Consider the following 13,683-nt stretch of genomic DNA (forward strand, 5'->3'; position numbering starts at 1 on the left):
CATTCTCTTGAGAGATGGCTGATGGCAACACCTAGCAAGGCAGAATCCCAGCTAGGCAAACAGAGCAGATAATCACCTGGGCACATATCATGGCCCATTCTTCCATGTGCGTGGGAAGAAGACTGGCTCCGTATCTATTAGCAAAGCTGAAATCTAAGGAGTGTATGCATGAGTGGTTTTTCTTTTCTACTTTTGCTTTTTGTTGAATGTGCACACTGTTTTGAATAATAAAAATAATTACTAAGTTTTTATCCTTTTTGTCCACTGGAAAGGAAAGGATCACCCTTCCAGTGTCTGTTTCTTTCCTTTCTCAGGCCTCTCTGGTGCTAATTCTGTAGCTGGACTGTTCTGGTGGTTGCCTAAGGGTCCTTTCCCCAAACTCTACTGCCTCCGATGTCCTGCACCCAGCTACTGGGCTGAATCACAACTGAGACCATCACCTGCCCTGGCCTGCCCTTGTCCAAGTGGTTTTTCTCTTGGACCAAGGTCTAGGCACATGTAGGTGAGAGAAGTCAGAAATCCCAAAGACCAGGTATGTGGGTGCCGGGTGATTTCCACAGCCACTGAGTTTGCAGCAGGGACAGAGCTTGCTCTGGTGCCCAAGGAGATGTGTGGCCTGGGTCATGAAACCCGTACTCAATGACACCCTAACTTAGCTCCTCAGGGCCCCAGAGGTGGGTTGTGGCTGTGTATTGTATTAGGGGTGTAGTTAAGGACAGTCCACTGAGCTCTTAGCTACTGTGAACTTCTCCATGGATCCTTTCAGCTCCTGGATTTCCATGAGAATCAAAGCAATCATAGCAAAAGTGAGCCAAGGGCTGCCTGGAGAGGAGAGTCTCTCTCTTGCCCCCATTGCGTGCAAACAAGCAAGCATGGGGAAGTTGCGTGGGGCTGGGGATACAGCAGGGGGCATTGACCTCAATTACATGTATTTGCTGCGTTAGCCCAGAAAACTTTGCCTGGAAGCAGCCAGTCTGCTCAGCAAACGGGCTGCTTATCAAATCAGGCTCCAGCGCGGAGCATCACTTTCTGGCAGCGGAGTCCATTCTGTGGGTGTCCAAGGGAAATCTGGGGTAATGAACTATCATTATGTGGCAAGGAGCTCATTGTAAAGTAGGATGAGTCCATGTTTGCGGAAAAATCCGGAAAAAACAGACATGTATTCAAAGAAAGATTGGAACTCGTTGCAACCAAGGCTGAAAGTGATAATATTTAATTATTTCTGTGTGCATCCACATGTACTTCCAGCATTTTCAGATGTTTCCTATGACTAATATATATTTTTATGAGAAATATGTGAGAACATTTATGGTCTTAGAAATTAAAAATAATAAAGAATTCTAGTTTAAGCTAAAAACAGTGATCTGTTTTTGTAAATTCATTATGCAATTTTCTCTTAAGTATATTTACTTCTCATAAGTTAAAAAACTACTGAAATTCCACCACTTTGACATAAACATTATTAATGTTTTTAATGTTACTTATATTACTTTTCTATTCCAACAGTAACCTAAATTCAGATTGTATTCAAAACGCTCACTAAAGAAATATGGACTAGCTGCATCCCATATACTAAGACTTATACGTTAATTTTGTATCTTGTACACCTTCTATTTACAACCAGTATCAGAAAGTACTTTTTTCTTAAATTGTCTGAACAGCAGAGAGATTGAGGATGAGAAGAAGCAACATCTTTCTTGTGCTGGTTCACTCCCCAAATGTCCACAATAATTGGTGCTGGACCAGACCTACATCAGAATTTGGGAACCCACACCAGTATCTACATGAGTGGCAAAGATCAGATATTTGCTCAATCACTCACTGTCTCTCAGGGTAAGCAATATAAGTGGAGCTGGGACTTAAACTCTGACATTCTAATACAGGAAACAGACATACAGAATCTGTAGGTAGCTTGACCACTGTGCCAAATGTCCACCCTACTCCACCCCTGATAGTAGCTCTAATGGGCTTATCCTTGTAAGCCGAGATTGATGTGTGATGCAAAATTGTTTCAGGTTCTTGTACTTCCAAAATACACACATTTTTCAGAAATGGGTCCTTTTGGTAAGTAGTTTGCCAGGCCTTATCCAAAATGTAAGCCTTTTGTATTAATTATATGACAGATATTTAAATAGCTATAAACCTGTAACACAGGGAAACCTCTGTCCAAAGACTAAAGAAAGGTCAGGATGTGGAGGGGCATCCATACATTCCAATTTCTTATTTTAATAATGCTTCTTTTAATAATGGGAGCTTCTTAAAATATGGGAACCTGAAAACAGGGGAAAAAGAAAACCCTACTGTTTATAGAGTCAAGTATATGAATATCACCAACATAGAGTAAAATTCACTATTTTAGTGTGTAGTTAATCGTATAAATTTTGAAAAATGCATACCATTGTGTGACTACCATCACAGACAAAATCATCTTCATCACTTAGGTGTCATGGGCTGAAGAACATTGTCCACAGTTTTGGATAATGGCCAACAAGGCAACCATTCATGTTATTATTGATTATCGAATAGACATTGTCTCTACTGATGTATTCATTAGCTCTTGATGCCAGAGTGAGCTGGCAGGATCATGTGATAAGCATATGTGTAATTCATTCTTTTATTAATTACATTGCATTATGTGACACAGTTTCATAGGCTCTCATAGGCTCTAGGATTCCCCCAACCCCTCCCCATACCCTCCCCCATGGTGGATTCCTCCACCTTGTTGCAGTATTACAGTTCAAATTCAGTCAAGATTCTTTCATTGCAAGCATGTACCAAGCATAGAGTCCAGCATCTTATTGTCCAGATCAATTCAACAGTTTCTTAGGGGAGACCATCTCTGGCCTAAAGGCAGAGCTGGCAGAATATCATCCCGATCAATTTAAAGCCCCAACATAACGTCAACAACAATTTACAACATTATGGAACTATTTGACATGGTATTGAGTGACTGATGTTAAAAAAGATGCAAGTTCTTTTTTCTTTTTTTTTTTTTTAAAGATTTTATTGTTATTGGAAAGCCGGATATACAGAGAGGAGAGACAGAGAGCAAGATCTTCTGTCCGATGTTTCACTCCCCAAGTGAGCCACAACGGGCCGGTACGCGCCGATCCGATGCCGGGACCAGGAACCTCTTCCGGGTCTCCCACGCGGGTGCAGGGTCCCAAAGCTTTGGGCCGTCCTCGACTGCTTTCCCAGGCCACAAGCAGGGAGCTGGATGGGAAGTGGAGCTGCCGGGATTAGAACCGGTGCCCATATGGGATCCCGGCGCGTTCAAGGCGAGGACTTTAGCCGCTAGGCCACGCCGCCGGGCCCAAAAGATGCAAGTTCTTAACCACATCTTGTGACTTCTTCATTGACATTTCAGTTTTAGTTTATATACAACCAGCTTCTATACACCTTAAAATGGCTATAGGGTACTATTCAGCTGTCTTGTGTCTATTTTCATTTCAATATTTAGCAGTTTATAGTGTTGAAGCATGATTTTGCTGAACTTGGCAGATTTTAGGATAGTCTAAACTGGCTTATAACTCTAACAAGGCATATGTCAACAGCTTAGGTGCAGAACAGTTTTAGGAGGGGTGTGCAGAGAAATCTTCAATACTGTAGTGCGGAGTGACTAATCATTTGTGTCCTACCTAGTAAGGTATATGTGAATCCATGCTGACCGTTTCCTGTCTGGCTCTAAGCTTTTCTTGTTGTTCTCTATCTATTCTAAATTTGTTTGTTTGTCTTGGGGGGCTCTGGAGTGATCCTAATGGTCATTGCAAGAGAGGATGGGGATCCAAAGTTGGAACTAAGTAAGGACCAGAGCAAGCTCCTCTCCCTAGTCCTAAAGGAAGTTTACTGTTCTGTTTCTGTGGACCGCTCAGGGCTCCTGGCTGTTGTTCTGATAACCTTGAATCCTGTGAGGAAGGATTTGGGCTTCTTCCATCCCATGTGGTAGATCCAAACAGGGGGTGGGTGACCTCAGAGTTCTTGCCCTCCAAAGGCACTCCAATTCCCCGTGGTCTCCTTGGCCGTTGGGATGCAGTCCTTGGTGCCCGTGCTGATAGTCCTTGGTGAGGATGCAGGAGTCTCCAGGGTTGGGATACAAATCTCCTCCTGTCCACCTGCTCCACTCTGGGGTCCTCCCCTGCTCTGTGCATATGACCTCCTGTTAAGAGGTTGTCAGGATTGCTCTTGATTCCTGCTATATGTCTTTGTAGTTTTACTATTGTCTAATGCTGATTTGAGTCTGTTGTCTATGAGCTACCTGTTATGTTCCTGATAGATTATACTTCACGTCTTCCTCACACATTCTAAGGAGATGGAAGATTTCTCTGCTCTCCCGCCCCCTTTCCAAGTAGCATAGTGTCTTAAAAGTATATTAGCTTTTATAATTTTTTGATGTAGATCATAAGCAGTCTGACTCACATTGATTGTTGGTTCATTGGTTACATCACAATATCTATTGCATGTGATACAGGCTGTTTGAGGTTGAAATAATATTACAATTTACAGGTACTATTTTTCAGATTGATATCGTTTCATCTTAAATTAAGGCAAACATGTGGTATCTAATATTTTGGAATTGGCTCATTTCCCTTAGCATGATGGTCTCCAGTTGGGCCCATTTGGCCACAAAGAACTGCATTTTGGTTTATTTATTTATTTATTTATTTATTTTGGTGTTACATTATTTTTAAAAAGATTTAATTATTGTTTATTTTTTTGTTTTATTTTTTAATACATTTTATTATTATTGTTATTATTTTATAATACAGTTTCATATTCCCTTATCCCCTCCCCAGTTCCCTCCCCCCCAGTTCCTCTATATCATTACTAACATATAGTTCTTCATACTCAGTCATATGTCCATCACTGCGGGCATAGACACTGGCAGAGAGTCCAGAATCCTAATGTCAAGATATAGTAAATAGTTTCATTGTAAGTCCATCTTTGTGTGGAAGTAGAAACGCATACCACACTATATCCTCACATTTGAATGTTAGTCTCAATTTCGCAGCTACTGTACATCTCCTTAAATGAAAAGTCATGATTCAAAATCAACAATAGAAAGAAGAAATTTACAATGCCATGAAGTTAAATGACATGTTACTAGATATGACAGTTTCCATTACACAGCTACTAAACATCCCCTTAAATGAAAAGTCATGATACAAAATCAACAATAAAAAGAAAAATAGAAATTTACAAGGCCTGAAGTTAAATGACATGTTACTAGATATGACAGTCTCCATTACACGGCTACTATACTGCTTGTTGTCTGGAGGAGACACACTTCAACAAAGATCAGCAGAAACTATATTGCATGGGTTTCGTTGTTTTCTGTTGTTTTCATCTCTTCAAAACACTTCCTTCTGATTAAATCATTCAATGGCTCGTAGATCATGAAGTGGCCTCATTTTCTTCAAGAAGGTTCTTGATTTTCATTTCTTCAGCTACACATTAGTCATTTAATAGCATGTTATTCAACTTCTTGATGTTGTTAATTTCTTTTTTCTTCCAGGTGTTGATTTTGTTTTGTGGCTCTTCATTTAAGGGGATGTATAGTAGCCGTGCATTTTGGTTTTTTTAATAGCTGAGTAATATTCCATGGAGTAAATAAACCATAGTTTCCTTATCCAGTCTTCTGTTGATGAGTATTTCGGTTGCTTCCAAGTTTTTGCAATTGTTGATTGTGCTTCTATGAACATAGGGGTGCATGTTGGTTTCTTGTGTTACAGGTATTTTGGATATATTCCTAGGAGTGCTATTGCCATGTCATATGGTATGCAGATTTTTGTTGTTTGAATGTTCTCCATACTGATTTCCATAGAGGCTGTACCAACCTGCAGTCCCACCAGCAGTGGAGTAGGGTTCCCTTTTCCCCACTTCCTCACCAGCAAGTGTTGTTGGTGGTTTTTTTGTATGTGAGCCATTCTTACTGGTGTTAGGTGGTACCTCATTCATATCTTAATTTGGATTTCCTTTATTGCCAGGGAACTTGAGCATTGTTTCATATGTTTGCTTGCCATTTGGGTTTGTTCCTTTGTGAAATGTCTGCCCATTTCCTGTGTCCATTTCTTGAGTGGTTTGTTCGTTTTGGTGTTTTGGTTGTTCTGGAGTTCTTTGTATATTCTGGAGATTAGCCCCCTATCACCTGTGCAGTATGCAAAGATCTCCCATTCTGTGGGTTGCTTTTTTACTTTGTTGATTGTTTCCCTTGCTATACAGAAGCTTCCTAATATTCAACATAATACTAGAGGTACTCACAGAGGCCATAAGACAAGAAAAAGAAATTAAAGGAATTCAAATGGGAAATGAAGAAGTCAAGCTTTCACTATTCACAGATGACATAATCCTTTACATAGAAGAACCAAGAGACTCAAAACAGAGACTGCTAGAACTTGTACGAGAGTTTGGTAGAGTGGCAGGGAACAAAATAAATGAACAAAAATCAACAGCCATAGTGTATGCAAACAGCCCCAAGATGGAAAAAGACCTAACCAGCAAGTTACCATCCAAAATAACAGAGAAAAGTATGAAGTATCTAGGAAGAAACCTAACCAAAAATGTAGGAGACCTTTTTGAAGAAAACTACAAAACACTTAAAAAAGAAATCGAGGAAGACCTCAAAAGATGAAGAAAAATGCCATGCTCCTGGATAGGCAAAATCAATATCATTAAAATCTCCAAACTACCAAAAGCAATATATACACTCAATGCAACCCCAATCAAATTACTCAAAACGTTCTTCATTGAACTGGAAACAATGATCCAAAGGTTCATCTGGAAACACAAAAAACCACGAATAGCTAGAACCATCCTAAAGAATAGGAAGTTGACAGCGGGGATCACAGTTCCGGACCTCTGGACGTATAGGGTGGTGGTTATCAAAACAATCTGGTACTGGCACAAAGACAGAGAGGAAGATCAATGGAGCAAAATAGAAACAACAGAAGGGAACCCACACAGATACAACCAAATAATCTTTGACAAAAAGACAAACGACAATCCAGGCAAATGGGAAGTCTTTTCAATAAATGCTGTTGGGACAACTCGTTGATAGCCTTCGGAATCAAAAAGATAGACCCACATCTATCGCCATACACTAAGATCAAATCTAAATGGATAAAAGACCTAAACCTACACCCAGAAACCTTCAAACTTTTGGAAGAAAATGTTGGAAACATCCTGCAAGATTTAGGTGTAGGCCCTGACTTCCTAAAAAGGGCACTAAAAGCAATAGCAATCAAGACCAAAATAAACAAATGGGACTTCATCAAACTAAGAAGCACGTGTGTAATTCTATAAAACACTTAAAAATACTTTTTCAAAAGCAGCTGTACCATTTTACATCTCACTTGGAGTGAATGAGAGTTACAGATGCTTAGCATCTTCGTCAGCATTTGTTGGTCTTGTCAGAGTCATTTGGAGAAATTTACACTCCAGCTCATGGTTATTCAGATGCAGTTCATTTGCATTTCCATGCTTACTAAGTTTTCATGTGCTTACTTTCCAGCCATCCATTTTCTCCATTGAAGAACCTGCTAGAATCTTCTGCTAACCCGTAAGACTGTGAAGGAGTTTATCCTTTATTATTGTTGTTGGCAGGAGAAGGGGGGAGTTCTTAATGTAATCTGGAATTAAAGATTTTATCAGACATGTATTTTGCAAATGTTTTCACTCATTCTGAGCTTATCTCTTAATGTATCTTTAGAGTAAATGTTTCAATTTGATAAGAACCAATTGATCTTTTTTCTTTCTTTTTTGAGTCTTATTTTTTCAATGTCATGTCTATGAAATCTTCATCTAACCCAAGGCCATAAAGGTTTTCTCTTAGAAATTTTATTATTTTAGGTGCTAGATTTAGGTCAAACGACATAGTTTAAGCTAATTTTTGTGTTTGTGTAAGATCAAGTTTCTCTTTTTTACAGTTGGATGTCTGATTGCCAAAACCTCTTTGAATGACCTGTAGTGTGGTTCACCGGACAATTAAGTCCACATACAATTACAATCTGCTTGCCTAGACACACTCAGTGCATCTTTAAATCATTCAATTATTCATTTATTTCTCAGGTAGCTTTTATAATCTGATACCAATCACGAAGACCATGCATGCCTGAAGGAGTCTACCACTTAAGTATAGGAGATATATAGCTGTATGTTAATAGCATATGCCCATAAAGTGATGCCAAGAAAAAGAAGTACCTGCCATCTTTCCAAGCATAAAATCTAAACCATGACGTTATTCATGTCAATGGCCTGCCAGGCCACGGCCATGACAACACATCCCGTATCAGCACTGATTTCAGTCCTGGCTTCTTCACATCCAAGCAGGCTGCCTGCTGGTGAGCTTGGCAATGCAGCTTGGGCCTCTGTACCCATGTGGGAGACCCAATTGTGGTTCCTAGCTCTTGGTTTAGAGCTGGCACAGCCCCAGCCCTTGTGGTCATTTGGAGAGTGAACTGGCAGGTGAAAGATCTCTTTCTCTCTGTCTTGCTCTGATTTCTCTTTGTAACTCTACTTATGAATAAATAAATATTTTAAAATATATAAATAAGTAAATCTTTTTCAAAAGGAGCTCACCAGAGTATTCCTGAAATAGTTACATGACAGGATAGGAGTGGATTCGATTGAGCAATTGCCTTCCTTTTGGACAATTGGTCAGTGAAACAGCTGGGAGAAATGCCAAATCAGAATGTTTGAATGTTGCAACTCTGGCATCCCATATGGGTAACAATTTGATTTCTGTGTGCTCCAGATCCAATCCAGTTTCCCTATAGATGGCCTGAGACAAGCAGAGAGTAGCCCAGTTCCTTGTACCCCTGCACTCATGAGGAAGACCTGGAAGAAGCTCCTGATCCCTGGCCTCAGCCTAGCCCTGTCCTGGCTGTTGCACCTATTTGGGGAGCAAACCAATGGATGAAAGATATCTCTTTCTGTCTCTCCACAGCTCTCTCTTTGCAAGTGTTTCAAATAAATATTTTTTAAAGATGTATTTATTTCTATTGGAAGGTCAGAAATACAGAGAGGAGGAGAGAAAGAGAAAGATTACCCATCCGCTGATTCACTCCCCAAGTGACCCCAATGGCTGGAGTAGAGTCATTCCGAAGCCAGGAGCCCAGAGCCTCCTCTGGGTCCCCCACCCAGGTGCAGGGTCCCAAGGCTTTGGGCCATCCTCAACTGCTTTCCCAGGCCACAAGCAGGGAGCTCGATGGGAAGCAGAGCAGCCAGGATTAGAACTGGTCCCCGTATGGGATCCCTGCACGTGCAAAGCAAGGACTTTAGCCACAAGGCTACTGTGCCGGGTTCCAAAATAAATCTTTTTTTAGAAAAAGAACATCTGAGGGCCTACTGAGGTTGCAAAGATATATTCAGTGCCAGGGAGGGACATACACGGGAGCTAATGGAGGAGCTCCAGAGGGGACATGATCAAGGTCAAAAAAGAGCATCTGAATCCTTTGAAGAATAAATGCCACCAAAAATCTTGATTTAGCACTCTTACAGTTCAATGCACTTAAAAACATGCCCCCTTTGGGATACGACACAGAATCTGGAAATGCAGTAAGATTTCACTCATTTAGGGAGGAGGGGAAACCCCAGAGCCTATGGAACTGCATTATAAAATAATAAAATAACTCATTCATTTAGCATATATTTATTGTCTATAGATTTCATCTCAGTTGTAACTGGAAATGTTAATATAAATCGAGGTTAAGTTTTCAAGTGAAAAATGTTCCATGTCTTTGGGTTGCCCTGAGGTCCATCTTCCCCACCACATGTGGCGAGTGCCTTCTGCTCAATGGTATCCATTCAGAGAGGAATCATGGGGCTCCCATCCCATTCAGAACCTGGTGGAGTGAACCTCTCCTGATGGGCTTCCGGCACTGTTCTGGGACAGGAGAGGAAAGGACCGCTGGGGGATAGACTCACTATAGTTCATCTCTGCTGCCCTTGGAAGAAAAGATTCCTCTCGCAGCAGCAGTAGTTTCCATGGCAGGGCATGGTTGTAACCATCCATGCTTCCAAGAGACCTCTGCTTCTCATAGCTGTGCACCCGCACAAGAGACTGGACCAAGTATGAGCTGAAGTTTCCCCTGGGTCATCCCAGGGAGTGAGTCCAGGAGGAGGCACCCAAGTTGTGGGTACAGCGGGAGGGGACAGTACTGCGGAATGTCTGCAGAATGAGGAGGTATGGTGCTAGAGGCACCAAATCCTGCCTTGGCTGGCTCTGGGCAGGAGGGAGAATTGTGCTCTAGCTGGAAGGTTGACTTTTCTGTCCTGGTCTGCCGTGGGCTATCTTGGAGAAGGATCCTGCTGATCCTGGAGAAGGCTGTGTCAGTGCCTTGCATTGAGAGCCTGGAGGACATGGGCTGGCTAGGTGTGAAGACCTCTCCTTCCTGCCCTGCCAGTGCGTGGGATGGAACTCTGTGCCCCAGGACCCAGCAGTCCACCAGGAAAGGGAGCCAGCCAGCCACTTCCTCTTAGAGTTTTCACATCAGCAAGTACCGTGTCTGGTGTCGCTGGAAACAGACTGGCGCTCTGTGTGGTAAACATCTAGCCAGGGACCACCCTGACGTTAGAACATTTTCCCAAGATCAGTGTGAGTGTTTAGGGTCAAGTGTCCAGGACCTATGCTTGGGTCTCCATCTCTGCATATCCTCTCCCCACTTGAAAGATGCTTGAAAGATGGCTAGGCTGATCTTCAGGAGAAATCAGAAGCAGTTACTGCTTTTCAGGAAAAGATTCAAGACTTGCATTAAACTTGTGCAAGAAATTTCCTTGACAATCAGTTTTTTACCAACACAAGCAAACCACCAAAATCAATGCTGTTGTTTCAAGTCATGAACAATTGTAAATTCATTTATAAAATCATAGGATGGGGGAACGTTGCCTTAACTGCAGTAGGATAAGCCTATAGCTGTGGCAATGACATCCCACATAGGTCATGGTTTATGTCCCAGCTGCTCCACTTCTGATTCAGCTCCCTGCTGTGGCCTAGGAAAGCAGCAGAGCACCACCCAATGCCTTGGGCCCCTGCATCCTGGTGGGAGACCCAGAAGACACTCCTGGCCAAAGCTCCCAGCTCTGGCCATTGAGGCTATTTGGGGAGTGAACCGAGGGGTGGGAGATCTCACTGTGTCTCTCCTTGTCTCTGTAATGCTGTCTTTCAAATAAAAATGAAGTAATTTTTAAAATCACAGAATGATTAAAGCATGTCAGAATACAACAAAGTAAAAGTTACTACGGCATATGTAAAGCAGCTCAATTTTTAGATTATGAGATGCATATACATAAATGTTGCTATGATTATATTTATATAATTATATACATTTTATATACATTATACAAAGATAATTTTTAATTATCCCTGGATAATTTTTCTTCTGTGTGTTTTTCTTTATATTTTGAATTTTCTACAAGTGACATCTTATTACTTTACAATGTTCTATTGTGATCCAAAAAAGCCCACTTTGCCAAGGTGGCTGTTGTGTGCTCTCTCTGTAGACACATTTGTGTGAAGACAGAACAGTGGTCTGGAGGCTGGTGGTCATCCCTGACAGCTCCCAAGAACACAAAACAGAGTCATCTCCTTGGAGGCAGAGCAATGGACAAGGTGACCATCCCAGCTCCTCAGCACAAATGACTGCCAATTGATAACTTGCCCAAAAGCCTCTCAGGGGAGCTATTCAGAATCTTCCTAACCCTCCATCTGGTCTCTTCCTATCATCCATTCATCCATCTAAAAGCTCTGACCTGCACACAGGGCTATAAAACCTTCCTAGTGGTTTCTGGGATGACAAGGTCTCCAGGGCCAGGGTGCACAGGCACTGTCTTGCAGGGGTCAGATGCATAGCCTTGCTGGTGCATAGCAAGCAGGAGGATGGCCACTTGACGGATGCCTGCATCACCTAATGATTTGATGAGTACCATCCTTGCCTGTGTTTTCCTGTTATATGAGGGTTCCTTGAAAATACAGGAGAAAATGAAACTCAAAGAAGGGTGTGGTTTTGTGGGAAAATATTGAAATCCACACATATTTTTTTCTCTAGGAAAAATTTCCAAAGTTATTTATTTTGAAAGGCAGAGAGACAAACAGGAAGATATCTTCTATGCATTAAGTTATTCACCACATGCATGCAATAGTGGGACTGAACCAGGGCAAAACTCAATCTAGGTCTCACACATGGGTGGCACGGACCCAGCTACTGAGCTATTGCCTAAGCTGGAATGAAGACACAAGCCCAGGATACTCAGAAATGGGATGCGGCCATCCCAAGTGATTTCGTAAAAGCTGTGCCAAACACCTGCCCCCTGGCATAGCTTTTCCATCATATGCATTTCCTATAACAATTCTCAAGACTATTTAATGACTGCACCCAGGCTAACAAAACCTCACCCTGGATGGAGCCTTGGTTGTCTTTTCTCTCCATCTAAACTTCAGCATCCTCTTCCATAAAGCAAACTGAGCTCAGTGGATCATAAGGTTCCTCTGGCTCTCTGGACAAGTGTTGTTTGCGGGTGCCAGCACACTTGTCCTCTGAAGTGTCTGAAGTCAAGTGAATCACCAGTCTCTGCTCTAGGCACACATCGTGGGCCCAAGAACAGACTCAACTCACTTGGCACAGCTTCCTAATTTCAAAAAAAAAAAACATTTTATAATCACTTATCAATATTTACAAACAAGGACATTTTGAATTTAAAGAAAGCATGTTTACATATTTCCTTGGAAAATCACAAAATCTGACAATGTTGGACCTTTATGGAAATACCCACTGCCTGAGTGGGCGCTACTGTTTCTGAAGGAGATGTGGTCCCTGCAGCTGTGCCTGAGTCTTGTAATTTCTATGTTCTTGAATCTGAGACAGAATGACAGTGGTCATGACCATTTTCCTTACATTACATCTTTTTTATTCATCCACATTGCCTGTCTGAATTGGCAACTTCTGACTCCCTGGAGGGTAGAGATGAGTTCCTACCCTCTGTACTACTGGTTCAGTAAGAACACATACAAGTCCTCAATAATGTCTGGTGAATGTGGATTTTACACTGTTTCTAGCTACCCTGAATGAAGGGTGTGCTAGATAAAGACAATCAACTCTGTGTTCAGGGTTTCAAGTTTCTGGGTTAATCTCTTTTAGGTCCCACAAAGCAGGTAGATTTGATCATAAGAAAAAGTCCTTGACTACCTTGGGCCCTCTTTTCACACAGCCTTATTCCTGACTTTGTATTTTCTCAAACTGTGTTTAAGAGGTCCAGAACAGATTAAGCCAGCTTCTCAGTTAAGGGAGGACTTGGCAGACACTTTCACGGAGCTCGGGTAAGGGAGTTTGGGCTCTCTCTGTTCATCACTCTTGTCACTCAGTGTAAAACACAAGAACAGATTTTCCATGTGCCGGCCTCCAGAGATAGGATGCTCACTGTGTTATTGATACTCTGGCCAATAAGTACTAGATGGTTGTTTCTAGAGACGTGCTGGAGAATAAGAAATCAGTGTCCACCTATTTGGTCTCAACAGTGCTACCTGTCCTGGAACCCCCTATTCTGTCAGGATTTCTGTTTCCCTGGTGATTATTATCCTTAATCAAAGTGAAAACTCCCTGTAGAGTACGATAGGCGGTTCAAAGAGTAAATCAGGAACAGTCAATTGGGTTAAAGTAAATAACCTAAGGAAAAGAGGAAAAGAACTTGCAA

The sequence above is a fragment of the Ochotona princeps genome, chromosome 3 (genome assembly GCF_030435755.1).
Source record: "Ochotona princeps isolate mOchPri1 chromosome 3, mOchPri1.hap1, whole genome shotgun sequence".
NCBI lineage: Eukaryota > Metazoa > Chordata > Mammalia > Lagomorpha > Ochotonidae > Ochotona > Ochotona princeps.